Raw genomic sequence first — 17,282 nt, forward strand, 5'->3', positions numbered from 1 at the left:
TTCCTGGGATCCAACTCAGTATCTCTTATTTTTCTTTCTCAGCATGAAACTTAAGAAACACATTTCAAACAAGCATAAACATTAGTTAAATATTATAAAAGTGAACTTTTCATTATTCTTTTAATGAGATCACATGAAATGTTGTCTAACTGAATTTTCATGAACACCTCATGGTTGCAGAGAATTTTAGTGAGATCACTGAAGCCTCACAAGTGTTGGCTTTTATCTCCAAAGATTATTAAGTTCTATAGAGATGCATTCCAGTCTTCTACTAATAGCATCAATACCCTTGCACATTTTTCATTATTATGGGTAGGCAGTTTCTACCAGCTGTTTAAAGCCAAAGTGTTTTTTCAACTGTTATATGACACTCCATAATGGATCTTGGAATTAATCTCAGCTACTAAACAGTTTCTCTTCCTCTTTCTCCTTATGTTCAATAATTGGCATGCCTGCTAAATGTGTATCATCTGATGCCCTTGGCTCAAAAGCAGGTTTTCCTTTTACTGGATGTGCTTGGCTTATATCTTTAAGATTGTGGCTGAAGACTGAAAATGCAATTCTTCTCCTGTTCTTCCCTTATCATCTTAGAAAATATAGTTGCAATAGTGCTTTGGTTACTATCTTCATCAAAAAACTGCCATGGTTAAGCTTTTCAATTGATTATATCTCTCTACAGGAATATTGCCAAGCAATAGACCCTCTTGATTTCTACACTACAGCTTTCTAATATTTTTATTCATCTGCTTATAAATCCTGCTCTTTGGTTTCTATTGGATATGCTAGTTGCTGGAACTTCATAACCATATCCAAATTCTGCTGTACTTTATTTATTTATTTGTATTCTGCCTTTATTATTTTTACAAGCAACCCAATGTATCCAACACATCTTCCTCGTCCTGTTTTTCCTAGAACAATGACCCTGTGAGGTGGGTTGGGCTAAGAGAGAGTGACTTGCTCAAAGTCACCAATCTGACTTTCATGGCTAAGATGAAGCTCCTGCTTTCTGGTGCCTTAACCAGTAGGCCAAATTGGCTCTAAAATCTCATCTCAAAAGCCGGATTCAAATCTCTTCTCTCCGCTTACTAATTGATCATTTCCAGGGTATACCATACAAGAGTTACCACTGTCCTTGGGGTATAAACACAAAAATCACTAAAACATATAGTGCCCATCTGAAGGGAGTAGAAGATTTATTATTCCTATTCTTAAAAAAATTCCTAAAAGGGTTTTGGCTAGTAGTCAATATTAATAATTATATTATTAATATAATATTAATATTAATATTAATAATCTCCAAAGACCTATGCAAGGGTCCACTTTGTAGAATTTAGTTCAGCATTCAATACCATCATTCCAGACACTCTTCTAACTAAGCTAAACCAGCTACAGGTACCGGAATAGACTTGTAAGTGGATCACAAGCTTCCTAACAAACAGGAAGCAGCAGGTGAAACTAAGCAAGATCACATCAAATACCTGTACAATTAGCACAGGGGCCCCCCAAGGCTGTGTGCTCTCCCCACTTCTCTTCTCTCTGTATACCAATGACTGCATCTCCAACGATCCATCTGTTAAGCTACTGAAGTTCGCAGATGACACAACAGTGATTGGTCTCATTCAAGACAATGACGAATCTGCATATAGATGAGAGGTCGAACGACTAGCCTTGTGGTACAACCAAAACAATCTGGAACTGAACACACTCAAAACCATAGAAATGGTGGTAGACTTTAGGAGAAACCATTCCATACTTCCACCTCTTACAATACTAGACAACACAGTATCAACAGTAGAAACCTTTAAATTTCTAGGTTCTATCATATCGCAAGATCTAAAATGGACAGCTAACATCAAAAACATCATCAAAAAAGGACAACAAAGAATGTTCTTTCTGCACCAACTCAGTAAGTTCAAACTGCCCAAGGAGCTGCTGATTCAGTTCTATAGAGGAATTATTGAGTCTATCATTTGCACCTCTATAACTGTCGGTTCTGCAACCCAACAAGAAAGACACAGACTTCAGAGGATAATTAGAACTGCAGAAAAAATAATTGCTACCAACCTGCTTTCCGTTGAGGACCTGTATACTGCACGAATCAAGAAGAGGGCTGTGAAAATATTTACAGACCCCTCACATCCAGGACATAAACTGTTTCAACTCCTACCCTCAAAACGACGCTATAGAGCACTGCACACCAGAACAACTAGACACAAGAATAGTTTTTCCCCAAAGGCCATCACTATGCTAAACAAATAATTCCCTCAACACTGTCAAACTATTACTAAATCTGCACTACTATTAATCTTCTCATCGTTCCCATCACCAATCTCTTTCCACTTATGACTGTATGACTGTAACTTTGTTGCTGGCAATCCTTATGATTTATATTGATATATTGACCATAAATTGTGTTGTAAATGTTGTACCTTGATGAACATATCTTTTTTTTTATGTACACTGAGAGCATATGCACCAAGACAAATTCCTTGTGTGTCCAATCACACTTGGCCAATAAAAAAAAAAATTCTATTCTATTCTATTCTATAAACATAAAGACTTTTACTGCTGCCAATGTCTTTTGCCCAGTTATATAGATCTAGAAAAGGATGTTCAAGACTTTGTTTTGGTATTTTTATTGCTTTTTCTTTGTACATTTTTAATTTCATTTTTTAAATTATTAATTGTTTGTCTTATTCTGTTTTGCTTTACCAAAAGATTTTTAAATTTTTTTCCATGGGTATATATGACCATATAGTAATGGAACTAAATTAGACAGAAATAATATTTTCTTTGATTATGGAAAAATAATTGACACCATTGCTCTTGTTTCACACATTCACGACTGAAAAAAACAACATATGAGGTTGGTCATATCTTTTAGTGAACTTAGGGAATTAAGAGAGATAATATATTTTTCAGCCGAATGCTCAGTGCACTTAAGATACACAGACACACAGACACAGAGAAAGAAAGAGAGAGAGAGAGAGAGAGAGAGAGAGAGAGAGAGAGAGAGAGAGAGAGAGAGAGAGAGAGAGAGATGTTGTGTGCTTTATAACATTGATCAGAATATACAATTTTAGGTAACTTCTGAGAAAGTATCCATCATTGGGTATCTTCTGAATAATACAAAGCGAAGTGGGCCATTTCACTGATTTGGAAAACAGAGATATAATCAAATCTTGTAGTCTATGCATTCCTCTATTGAGTATTATAAATCAAGTGTACAAAGAGATTCAGTGGGCATATATTTATTTAATATATTTGGTTAAAAAAATCCTTCAGATTGATCAGAGTTTTGTGACTGTTTCCTATTTTAGTTCAATTTATATTTTTCAAAATGATATTTGATATATATCAAAAGGTGAGAAAGAGAAATTAGGAAATATTTGGAATGAAAATCTATTTCTCACAACACATTTGTTTTTTTTCAATAAAAAACAATAAGTGAACTATATTTACTTGTGCTTTTTGTTATAATTAACAAACTTCAATGAACTGAAATATATATTAATGTTTAATAAATGATTTTGTGAAAACAGGATTTTAAAGCAAATAGGTGAAGTAAATAAACAATGTTTGCTTGTAATGCAATTCCTGCTCTATTGAAAAAACCTGGCATAATTTACAAATCTAAATGTGGTGAGCAGTTTCCAAACTGTATGTTAAAATATATCCAAATTCTGCCCGTTTAAAAAAAATAAAACGTCATATTTTAACATATAAAAAATAGGGTTTTGCATGAAATTTTTTTGCTAAATACAGCAGTTTCAGAATAGCTGTTCTATTTTGGCATGAAAGAGATAATGTAGAATATAATAATAATTTCAGTGGTGAGGATGGAGAAAGACCTAACTGCTAATTAAAAAAAAAACAGCTTTTAAAAGGTGCTGTAAGTTGCTAAACCAATAACATTAGTCCCATTTCCTCTTCCACTGTAATATAATACTGGAACATTTCTCACAACCACACGATGGCAGCAGTGCTATGGAGGGAATCCAGTAGCTTTTTCCAGTTAATATAGGTGGTTAACCCAAAGGATAAGGTTGAGGGTTCAATGTTGGACAATTGCTTTGGCAGGCAAGGTGACTGGTTACTGCAATGCTATTACAGTCAGCAGCCAGGCTATCAAAAATTAAAAGAGAAGTAGGAAGGGGAGATGACTGACATATCAGAAAGAAAATCTATGACATCCAATTAAATGTGGTATACATCAGTGCATAATTCCTGGTGTAATTTTACCTTTTTATGTTCTTATTACTCAGGGCATTTTTTTAAATGAAAAAGAAGTAGATGACTCATAACAATCATCTTTTAAGTTGAAGTTGAAATTGAAGTTAAGTTTAAGTTTATTTGTGCAGGGCTGGCCTAGGGTTTAATTTTAAAATTAATTTTAAACGGGGTTTTGTATTTTTAACTATAGTTTTAAATTTGGCCTAATGGAATAAGTTTTTTAAATGTTGTTTTAACATGTATTTATTTTATACTTTATGTTTTATAAGGCTGTAAACCGCCCTGAGTCCTTCGGAAGATAGGGCGGTATAGAAATTTGAATAATAAAATAAAGTAAATAAATAAAATAAAAAATATCTTTCAATTAAAAAATGCCGCCTTTATTTTATTCTTCAGCTCTTACTAGACAAAATTGTCTTTAAATAATAGTAAATACATGAGAAAAGCTCTGTTAGACATTGGTTTATTTTGACTATCATTGTGTGTCACACCATGATCAACCATTTGGGAAACATACTGATATAGACTGGGAGGTACAGCACCCTATTTCCTATCAAGCAATATTCATATCTCATTAAAGCAATTATTAGCCTTATAAATACCCAATGTTTTGCAGCCATATTTTATTATCTTGTACTTCTAAAATAGGAAATCTGTATGGTTTCAAGACTTTCACTGAAGTCAATGTTCTACAATGGTGTTTTTTTTTTAGTGCTTTAGCACTTTAGGGTTTTTTAGCATTTTTTGTGCTATCAGATCAAGCAAGCTGGCCAACAATAACAAAAAATGTAACTTTTAGTGTTATTTTTGCTCATTATTTTTCACAGGAATATTTTTAAAGCGATGAATTTTTAACTGGAAAATCCTGACAATTCTTTTAATGACGTTAGTCAAAAGAAGTATTAGTACCACTTTATAAAGCTTTGCTAAGACCATACTTGGAATACTGCATTCAGTTTTGGCCCCTGTTGAAATTCTGGAAAGAAAGCAGAAAAGAGCAACAAATAGCAATAAAGATGATTGCTGTATATATAAAAAAATGGTAGTAGGAATTCGATCTATGATCGCATGACAGCAGTGTTCTAATATCTAAGGAGTTGCCCCAAAGAAAGAAGGTGTCAACCTATTCTCCAATGCACCTGAAAGCAGAAGAAACAATGGATGGAAACAAATCAAAGGAGAGAAGCAGCTTAGAACTAAGGAGAAATTTCCTAACAGTGAGAATAATTATCCAGTGGAAAGGCTTGCCTATAGAAGTTGTGGGTCCTCCATCACTGGAGGTTTTTAAGAAGAGAGTGGACAGCCACTTGGGATAAGGTCTCCTGCTTGACCAGGGTGTTGGACTAGAAGACCTCCAAGGTCCCTTCCAACTCTGTTATTCTTTTAAAATGCTCTTCTCTTTTGTCTCCTAATTCATCATATCTGATCATCTGAGGGCATACTTAATGAACTCTTTTATTGTATTTCTATCAAAATGAGGGAACTGCAGATTCCAAGACCTTGATCATTCATTTGACTGGAATTAGAAATAAAAAAATTTCCCAGTGTGTTTGCATTTAGTCAAGCTTTGTGTATCACTGAAAAGGGATTGTTCATAGAGATGCCACCCACACTGTGTTTCTATAGATCTGAAACTCCACTATAATTATGAGACTTGGTTAATTCCAAGCCTTAAGTAAACAATTGTAGAGCACCTATTTGCAATGGCATGATGTTATCATTTAGGGAAGAAAAATCCTGAGCTTAAAATATTGTTCAGTTCTAAGGCCCAATTGCACAGACATTCCCATGAGGGTTCACTGTTTTGTATTTAATAAAGTAAATTGTTCTTGTCCGTTAAAGTATCTTTATACAGAGCAGACGTATACAAGGAAAGTGTCATTTCAGTACTACTTCTGAATAAAACTGCCATGTGTGTAAGAGATCTTAGAGTCAGAAAGAGGAGAGTTTTTTCTATCTTATTTTTCCTTCTCCATGTTTTTCAGACCTCAGATTTAGGAATCAGCTTTGATAGCTTCAATCTGCTGGCTACTTCTGAGGACTCAGTCTACAGATGCCAACCGTGTTATGGCTAACATCTGAAATGAGAATCAGGGGATCCATAGCGGTTTAAAATTCTGAAAACGTCTGCTTATTCCCCACTCAGCAAGTCCTCATCTGAAGTTCCCTGTAGTCAAGAAAGCCTTTGCTTAAAGCCTTCCAGTATTGAATTCTGCTGTCTGGATGAAAGTTCACTGATGCTTTCTCTACCTAGCAACTGGACTTAGCTCTCATATCAGCAGGGTTGTTTTTATCTTCCAACCTCCTTTTTTTTTTTTTTTTTGCTGTAAATGACACTCAGCTGTCACAACCTGAGCTCCCTCTAGTTTCTTTAAACTGGCAACTTAAAGTCTGTCTCCCATAGCATTTTAAAATGTCATAACTGTAAAAAAAAATCAAATTAAAAAAAGTTTCTGATTTACTACTTGATTACATTATATATATTATATTATATCCACCGAAAGAGATAAAAGTCATAGAAAACATAGATGAATAAAAATGCAGTTCTGCTTTCTGGAGTTATATTTTACATATGTTAAATATAAGAAGAACTGCTTCAGCAGACTCTAGCTTCAAAATCTGCTTTAGTGCGTGGGAATGCAAAACAGAGCATCTCTCAGAAACACTTCTGAGCAATTGTGACTTTTCATGGGATCATTTATCTGCCCTGCATAGCTTCCATAAGAGCTTGACAAAAGAAGCTGCTGGTTTATGATATTGTACTCTCAAGCCTCTTTTGGAAATTTCACCAGAAGAATCAAACAGTTCTCTAGCCTTAATATGTATCGAATTATGTGAATTTCCTCTAGTCTGTAATACTGGAAGAGTTGGAACTGAGGGATGCTGTGTATTTATTATTTACTGAAATTATATTAACATTAATTAATAGCACATTGCGTTGACAATAGGAGTTGAGATGTCTATCATAGGGTTCATGATCCTTGTGTGAGTGTGATGTTGTGATGCAAGTACAAAAGGGGCAGAATGCATTTTGCCAACATCATGATCCACACTTTGGCATGTACCTTGCCCCAGTGGTAAAATTCATTTTTTTTTACTACTGGTTCTGTGGGGATGGCTTGGTGGGCATGGCGTGGTGTGGTTTGGTGTGGCTTGGTGTGCGTGGCATGGCTTGGTGGGCATGGCATGGCTTGGTGGGCGTGGCAGGGGAAGGATACTGCAAAATCCCCATTCCTACCCCACTCTGGGACCATCCAGAGGTGGTATTTGCCGGTTCTCCAAACTACTCAAAATTTCCACTACTGGTTTTCCAGAACCTGTCAGAACCTTCTGGATTTCACCCCTGCCTTGCCCCTATCTCTTTCCTGACTCCTGTGAACAAGGGTAATAATCATTAATTGACCAGTTAATGATTATATATCAAAGACATGAAAGAAATAAAGATGATTTTCATTGCAAATGTGTCAATAACCCTTCACTGCCATGCATAAATCTTGCTTTAAATTCAGGGCTTGAAATGATAAGCACAAAAGCTCTTGGACAACTGTTCAAGTGTGCCAATCACTGCTGATATCACATATGATGCTTCTTCAACCATCATATGAGGGTGGATTCCCACTATAGAACCATAAACAATATAGGGAAGAAAAAAAACAAAGTGACTGAATTTTGAGAAATTACTATCTTTGCAGTGAAGGCCATTTTAGGCTTTCTGAACGCAATATTCATATTGATAAAATTATGCCAGCAATATCCCTGGAAAATATCACATTACCTATATTTAATTTGCTTTTACAATCTGAGGGGAAAAAAACAATTTCTTTCAGAGAGCTTTTTAAAATTTTGATATTTTTTATCTTTAGCAATGTTAGCATCAAGTAATTAAAACCATTTGGTTTACCAAATATACTTTGATTATTATTATTTTACTATGTTTACCTATTTTTTTCTGAATCTTTCTCCTCCCAAAAGATAGCTGTTTTTTCCCCCAGAGATGAATGAAACAAGGGAGATATTTGCCAAATTCCATATGTCTGCTCTTTTTTGTCTTTGTGGTGAACAATAGTGTGCCTTCAAAATATCCTGGAAAATTTTTAACTCAAATGAAATATGGATGCCAAATGGTGCCTGTCACTAACTCAAGAATAAAAAAGAAAGCAAGGAAACTCCAAAGGAAAAATACTACTATTGCTAATTATTAGGTCTTGTCCAAAACAAATTGTTAGAAAATGCTTCCAAAATAGATTTTTCTTCAAATATTTTGGAGAATATTTAATGATACATCTCTCCAATTTTACTATCCAAAAATCTGTGCATTTTTCAGATCTTTTCTTGGTTTGTCAAAGCTATTCTGTTATAAAGATTCTGCACTTGCCTATTTGATTGCTAGAATATTGAACAATATAAACTCCAGCTAACTTTATTTTTTTCTTAGCAGGTTTTAATGTAGCTAGTCAAATATCTGATATGTTAAATTGATATTATTGAGGAGAACACTGGATCGCTGATGCAAATTTTTTTGATGCATTTATTGAAACATGGCTATTGCCTCTCTTCAAGCCTTCCAACATGAGCTAGAAAAAAGTAGCAAATGTTATCAGAATTTCTCATAAGGGCCATCTATATCATTGTTTTTTGAGGATCTGGGAAAAATTCACTGTATTTTTAATACCGTTTTTGCATTCTTTCTCTTTTAATGAAATCCTATATTGTATTCAAAGCAGCAACTCTTAATTCAGCAATAAACAGTTATTTCACCTTTATTGGTCTCCTAGTTTGAATACAAACCCATTTAATCAAAGAAGGTAACCTGGAGGAAAGGGTAAGGGGGAAAATGTATTTGGTTTAATGATGATTGCAGAAAATAATTGTTACTGCTGCATCATTAATAATTACCTTGTTAGTGTAGCAATTCACAGTACTGGCTGAATACTTTGGAGGAATGGCTCCAAAAGGCATAATAACTTTATTTGCTGCGAAGTGGAATTTTCTTTTTAAAAAATCATGATTTTGAAAGTATGTGCTTTACATCTTTGTTATTATTAGAGAAGAAGTTGCTATCTAAATCTCATACATGCGGTTAATATTTCTCTAGGCATTAAACCACTGAATTATCTGTCAGTTTGATATGGAAAGTTAGTTGACAAAATGGATTGACCTGTCCATCAAAATGGTGCTCAAAGAAAACTTCAGGAGCATTTTTGGTAGAACTGTCTCTGAAAAGGAAAATAAAGGCAATATAGAAATGACAAGATTCAGGAAATTCTAATCGCTTCTACAGGAGAAAATATCTGTTGCTAGGTGCAGCTGTTAAGTATGTCATGTTGAGAAAAATAAGCACTTGGTTTGTATTTACTTAGTGTGTTCTATAGGATTCTCATAAATCAAACTGTTAAATGGAAATCAATAATAAGTTAAAATAAGGATCATTATCATCATTATTGAATTCTGACATGATCAAGTTGTAGAATATTTCAATTAGAAGCTTATAAGCCATGCATTCACAAGAATATACACTGCTGTCACTTATCATTTATTTATTTGTTTGTGGCAGAGTGCTAGAGCTCACGTTAAAACATGTTCTTAAAAGATAACGTCTATTGGTGCATCTTTCTTTTTGTTTACACTCTGAGAGCTACAGATGGGTTAATTTGTCTGAACCCATATTAGAGTCCTCAAGATCTTCCCTATTGGTGGAGGTTGTAAAACTTAGTATTACTTACTGTGTTTATATTCACAAGTATACAGTATTTAGTATATAAATATGCAAGCCTTTGCAAAGCTTTGCTCACAAGCCTTACAGTTTGATGATTTTAACACAATGAATGTAGCTATTTGGAGCTATCTTTGACCTGGATATGAATAGCTTAGGGAAGTCTATAAATGGGGGATGAGGGGAGGGTTTCTCAACCTTGGGAACTTTAAGATGTGTGGACTTCAGCTCCCAAAAATCCCCAGCCATGCAAGATTGATAAACACTGCTATGAAGGATACACTTTCGTTCTTATATGTTTCTACTTTCAGACTAGCGAGCCATAGGTATTGATTGATCTGTCATACTAGAGGCCGCTTTGCCTGACAAATTCCAACTGTATTGACCTCCTAGTGATCAGTAGCGATGATCATCACTGTGATATAAAGTTATACAATCTCTTTCTGTGAGGAGGTCTTATGTCCAGATGTAATAGAATAGTGTCTAAGCGGATGATGTGGGAAATTTGATTGTATGTTGCAGGCACTTGTGCAAAAATGGCTCTCTAATCCATATAGTACTCCATTGACCAGACTGTTTAATTCCACCTCTCTAGCCCAGTTCCCATTTTCTGGAGTTCTATTTACTCTTTGTAAAGTGGGACTAAAGGGGAAAGAGATTTGGATTCAAGGTGTGAGTGCATAGAAGAGGGTACATGCAATACACATAATTGTTTCATTCTAGACCAGGGGTCACCAACCTTTCAGACCTCAGGGACCACTAAATTCATAATTTTAAATCCCGCGGACCACTAATATGTTGGTGGGTGTAGCTAGGTGGTCATGTGACTGGGTGGCCGTGGCCAACTTGGTGTCACTCACGTCAAGGGGCACCTCACCCACCTCTACTCACCTTTCCCTCCCAGCCACTCCTCGCCTCCCTGCCCGGGCTCCTTAGGGCCCCAATGGGAAGCAGTTGTTGGAGCTAAGCAGAGAAAGAGTTAGCAAAAGAGCTCAGTTCAAATTGGATCTGACCGAGAAGGAGGTTCAGCAGAAGCACCTCACTGAGGACTAGGAACATAGGCTTTCCAAGCAGAGGGAAGACCTGTAGGAGTGCAAGGACAGGTACAGGTGCCTGGAGGCTCAGCTGTTATGGTACAGTCCTGATTCAAATCAGGGCCATTTGTAAAAGCTATTATGAAGAAAATAGAAGAAAAAAACCATAAAGAACTTTCAATGTGTAGTTTGCCACAAAGTTAAGAAGCTTAAATCTGACTTTAAAAAAAAAATAGCCCAGTGATTTATTCCCTAAGATTTGCCATAAAACAAAAAGCAATTTGCCTAGATCTGGATTCAACCATCCCTCTGTAGTAGGCTACTGAAATCAATGGGAGAAGTTAATCAAGATTAACTTCCATTCTGTGGATTTGAATGATTTTTAAATAAAAATGGTGTGGAGCTTGAAAAAGATCATTACTTTCAAGTATATCATACTTCCTGAAAGAGCTCAAAACAGTATGTTTGTATTCCCCAGTTATATTTTGAGTAGATTAGCCTGAGAGATAGACTAACCTCCAAGTTCAAATTCAAATTCACAGCTGAGAATATGGTTCTCCAGCAATGCTTCAATATTGTAACAAAAGCATGGGGCAACTCATGTTGATAGGCCATGTACTAAAACACATTGAAATTGCGATGCACAGTTCAGAATAGCTAATTTTATATACCATATTAGATTAAAAAGTGAATTACAGGTTTGTGGCATCCCAGAGCTCCCATGAACACAGCCAGTACGGTTAATTTATAGTTCAGAGCATTACATGAACCTAAGGATTACTGAGTAAACCATAACCATTAAAAGTTCATTTATACATATTTACATTTAGTGTAAATATTGCCATGAGAAGCAAATGTTGGCTGTAACATTGTTGGTGAAAGGAACATTATTTTCAACATAAAATTGACTAGTTATTTACTCAAATCATTTAATATCAAAGTAGCCAGATGGAAAATTCATTTTATATTTCATCTCAGTTTTGCTGATTTATAACAGCTTCATTGAAGAAAAGAAAGAGGTGTACTTCATGGAGTGAGAAGAATGTTTTATTCTACTTACTGCTTTTTGTGTGTGTGGTTCCTTTAATGAGAACTACAGTATGTTCACAGTTTGCATTCAACAGAGTTTTAATCAGTGCTGCCTGTCCCTTGGGTTCTTTTATTTTTAGCCTGTCATAAAAGTTAGAATTTTATTTACCTCATCACGGTAAGTAAAATTTGCTAGAGTTCAAGGAACTACTACCAGGGTTAATTATGCAGTATATCAGTGCCTTACTTTGCTGCCATGGCAATGTTTCTAAACGGGTTCACATTTCAGTTAAACAAAAACCACCCAGCTTGCTAATAAAAAGGTATCCCAGAAAGTAATATCTATCTAATTATTGTCGGTTGTCATATTTTCTCCTTGTTTTGTTCCTAAAGTTTTTTATATATTTTTTTTCTCCCTAACTATGAACTTTCTAGAATGTACTACACCTGCCTGACCTGGATGGCTCTTAAATTAATCAATGTTTGAGACAACCAGAGGTTGAGTAAATCGAGTCAGGATTACAAATAGTGTGCTAGTTTCTCTCTACTCCCAAAGCCGTAGCACCAGCCCTTTAATTATCAGGAATGATGAAATGATAGATAATTTGCCTGTACTTAAAACTGGGTTTATATGATGGGCCTAACAAGGAGTACTTTAGTCCAAGAATAAGAGAAACTTAATATTCTGCCCATGGCAGCAGACTGTTATAATCATTTTCCTAATCTGAATGATAAATTCATGCAGCATTTTAGGGCAATTCAAGCCCTAGAATGCAAGCTTATTTTTTGGATTGAAAGAGTTTTTCAAGTGCTATTCATTAATCCAGGTTTCTCCAAAGGATGTCTTCTAGAGTTGTTGAATTTTCAGCCAACATAATTGTAATGTATCTTTAAATATTTTGGCGGGAAACAAGCACGTTGCTGATTGGTTGAAGCCGCCGGTTAAACTGTATATAAGGAGAGGTTTTTCCCCAGCCCAGTTGCTGGGTTCACCATATAGTAAAGAGCTGTTGTCACTACCCTGGTCTCCTGCCTCGTTATTGCCCGAACTTAACACTGGCGACGAGGATGGGATATCGAGGTTAAGAGCACCAGGAACGAGCTGAACGCACGAAAGAACCGAACCCAGCAAAGCTCAGGGCAGAATCGCAGCGATGGCCAGCTACACTCCGCCCGCACCGTTTGACCCTTCCAGGGAGAAATGGGGAACGTACATGACCCGTTTCGAGAGCTTCCTGGAGGCAAACGAACTGCAAGGAGTTCCAGACAACCGCAAAAGGGCATATTTCCTGAGCCACTGCGGTCCCGAGGTCATCGACATCGCGGAAGCCCTGGCAGAGCCTACGCCGATACAATCGGTATCGTGGCAAACTCTGCAAAATCTATTAAGAACCATTTCGCGCCAACACCGCCCAAATATGTACGGCTTTTGAATTTGGAGAGCGAGACAGCAAGAGGGCGAATCCATCAGCGGTACATGGCCGCCTGAGGAAAGCCTCCAAAGATTGTGGGTACCGAGACTTGGATGAGGAGCTGTTAGAGCAACTCATCCGTGGGGTCAGAGACATTCGCTTATGGAGGCGGCTGCTATCAAAAAGCAATCTATCGCTTGGCAAACGCCTGGACGCCAGAGCTCACGAGATGTCCACCCAAGCGGCGGAAACCCTACAAAAGCCACTCACGCCAACGGCGAGCGCAAAATCAACCCCGGTCCACAACGAAGAAATCCAGACCGAATCCGACGGCGAGGATGAGGAAGGGGTTTGCCTCACCGAGAGAAGGGGCAAAGAAGACCGGGAGGAATGCGGAAGTTGCGGAGGGCAACACCAGCGTCAACGATGCAAGTTCAAGGACGCTACATGTCGGCGGTGCGAGAAGAAGGGGCACCTGGCTCAAGTCTGTCGAGCACCCCAACCTTCCCGCCGAAAATTCAAACCAACCAATCAGAGCGCAGGATCGGCAAGGCGACCGTGATTGGTCAAAACAAAAGGCGCGAACTCAAATCGAACGACCGTGATAATAGGCCGTGCAGCAACCCGAGAGAAGAAAATCTTCACAAAACCGAAAATCGAAGGAGTGCCGTGCCGACTAGAAGTGGACACAGGATCAGCGATCACAATCATGTCCTGGGACACTTTTATAAAGCTTTGCCGAGAATCGCCAAACGCAAACTGCAAACACAGCGGCTACGAGTTCGAAGATGTCTTCAAGGACTGCCTGGGCAAGTACAAGGGGACCCCTATTTCCTTCAATTTAGACCCCAGGTAGCCCCCATTGGTTAAAGGCAAGGAGGTCCCTTTGCCCTTAAACCCAAGATTGACAAGGAGATAGACAAGCTCATCAGTCAGGGATTCTGGTGCCAGTCGATCATGCAAAGTGGGAGGCCAATCGTCACCCCAGTGAAACCAGATGGGTCAGTTAGAATCTGCGCTGACTACAAGGCGTTAAACAAAGCCTTGCAAAAGCGCTTACCGGTCCCGTGGTGCAACACTTGCTGCACTCGCTGGGGCAAGGGCGTTTTGCCAAGTTAGATTTGGCCCAAGCCTATCAACAACTGCCGTGAAGCGTAACACAGCGAAGCCCAGACAATTGTGACTCACAGAGGTGCTTTCAAGTGTACCCGGTTACAGTTTGGGGTGAGTGTGGCACCTGGTCTATTTCAAAATTTAATGGAGCGACTTCTGCAAGGGCTCCCGGGGTAGTCCCTATTTGATGATGTATTGGTATCAGCGAAAATTTAGAAGAATTGGGGGCGTTTGAGAAAAGTTCTGGGCATTTTCCGGTCAGCGGTCTAAAGGTTAAAGTGAACAAATGCCAAATAGGGTAGAATCCATAGAGTTCTTGGGCTACAGAATAGACAAGGAAGGAATTCACCCCACTGAAAGCAAGGTCAAGGCAATAAGAAAGGCTCCAGCGCCCAAAAACAAAACAGAGCTACAGGCATTCCTGGGTCTAGTGAACTTTTACGCGGTCTTTTTAAAAAATAAGGCAACCGTTGCGAGCCGCTACATAAGTTACTGGGAAAGAATACTGTTTGGTCTTGGGGAAAGTCGGAAGCTAGGGCTTTCGAGCAGTAAAAACCTACTCTCGGCGATAGCTTACATCAGTATCATAGCACATGCCATTGGTATTAGTTTGCGATGCTTCCCCTTACGGGGTGGGGGCTGTGCTCAGCCACAGGCTTCCAAATGGCACAGAAGCTCCAATAGCCTTCTACTCCAGAACGATGTCCTCGACAGAGAGGAACTATAGCCAGTTGGATAAGGAAGCGCTAGCTATAGTGTCAGGGTAAAAAGTTTCACGAATCGTTTTTGGTAGAGACTTTGAAATTGTTACAGACCATAGACCACTGTTAGGGTTACTGGCTGGCGACGCCGCCTGTGGCACTCGCCCGATTGACCCGATGGACTATCTTCTTAGCCGCCTATTCCTACAAACTGCAGCATCGGCCAGGAAAAGAGTTGGGGCATGCGGACGCGTTAAGCAGATGCCCACTACCAGGGGCGATCGAGGACCCCACTCCGGGGACGCCCATACTGTTAATTGACTCTCTGGACTCTGGCCCAGTCACGTCTAAGGAGGTGGCTCGGGCATCATACCGGGACATTATTTTGAGAACTGTACTAGGTTGGGTACAAAGAGGGTGGCCCGCTGCGCCGGGCGTTTTAAATTTGTAAAGCGTGGGAACTTTCGGCTCAAGGGGTGCCTGCTATGGGGGATCAGTGGTGATCCCAGAGAAATTGAGGAAAAGGGTGTTGGATCTCCTCCACGAGGTCACCCAGGGATCGTAGGATGAAGGGTCTAGCGAGAAGCTATGTGTGGTGGCCCTTAATGGACTCAGAAATTGCTGAAAGGGTAGGAAATGCCAGGCCTGCCAGGAGTCCAGACCGCTACCCCAACGGCCCCGGTTCGGGAATGGGAGACCCAAGGGCCCTGGTCTAGAATCCACATTGATTTTGCCGGCCCTTCCACGGCCAAACCTTCCTGGTAGTAGTCGATGCCTACTCCAAATGGCTGGAAATCATTCTCATGAGATCCATGACAGCCGAGGCCGTGATCTCAGTCCGGCACCTATTTGTAACCCATGGGTTGCCCGACGTTAGTATCCGATAACGGCCCGCAATTCACGGCAACCCAGTTTGAGGAATACTTGGCAGAAGAGGGCATCCGGCATGCCCTCTCGGCGCCTTTCCACTCGCTGGGGCAAGGGCGTTTTGCCAAAGTTAGATTTGGCCCAAGCCTATCAACAACTGCCCGTGAGCGTAACACAGCCGAAGCCCAGACAATTGTGACTCACAGAGGTGCTTTCAAGTGTACCCGGTTACAGTTTGGGGTGAGTGTGGCACCTGGTCTATTTCAAAATTTAATGGAGCGACTTCTGCAAGGGCTCCCGGGGGTAGTCCCCTATTTTGATGTATTGGTATCAGCGAAATTTAGAAGAATTGGGGGAGCGTTTGAGAAAAGTTCTGGGCATTTTCCGGTCAGCGGTCTAAAGGTTAAAGTGAACAAATGCCAAATTGGGGTAGAATCCGTAGAGTTCTTGGGCTACAGAATAGACAAGGAGGGAATTCACCCCACTGAGAGCAAGGTCAAGGCAATAAGAAAGGCTCCAGCGCCCAAAAACAAAACAGAGCTACAGGCATTCCTGGGTCTAGTGAACTTTTTACGGTCTTTTAAAAATAAGGCAACTGTTGCCGAGCCGCTACATAAGTTACTGGGAAAGAATACTGTTTGGTCTTGGGGAAAGTCGGAAGCTAGGGCTTTGAGCAGTAAAAACCTACTCTCGGCGATAGCTTTCTGATCCAGTATCATAGCACAATGCCATTGGTATTAGTTTGCGATGCTTCCCCTTACGGTGGGGCTGTGCTCAGCCACAGGCTTCCAAATGGCACAGAAGCCCCAATAGCCTTCTACTCCAGAACGATGTCCTCGACAGAGAGGAACTATAGCCAGTTGGATAAAGGCGCTAGCTATAGTGTCAGGGTAAAAAGTTTCACGAATCGTTTTGGTAGAGACTTTGAAATTGTTACAGACCATAGACCACTGTTAGGGTTACTGGCTGGCGACCAACGCCTGTGGCACTTTTCGCCCGATTGACCCGATGGACTATCTTTTAGCCGCCTTTCCTACAAACTGCAGCATCGGCCAGGAAAAGAGTTGGGGCATGCGGACGCGTTAAGCAGATGCCCACTACCAGGGGCGATCAGGACCCCACCGGGGACGCCCATACTGTTAATTGACTCTCTGGACTCTGGCCCAGTCACGTCTAAGGA

The sequence above is a fragment of the Ahaetulla prasina genome, chromosome 3 (genome assembly GCF_028640845.1).
Source record: "Ahaetulla prasina isolate Xishuangbanna chromosome 3, ASM2864084v1, whole genome shotgun sequence".
Lineage (NCBI taxonomy): Eukaryota > Metazoa > Chordata > Lepidosauria > Squamata > Colubridae > Ahaetulla > Ahaetulla prasina.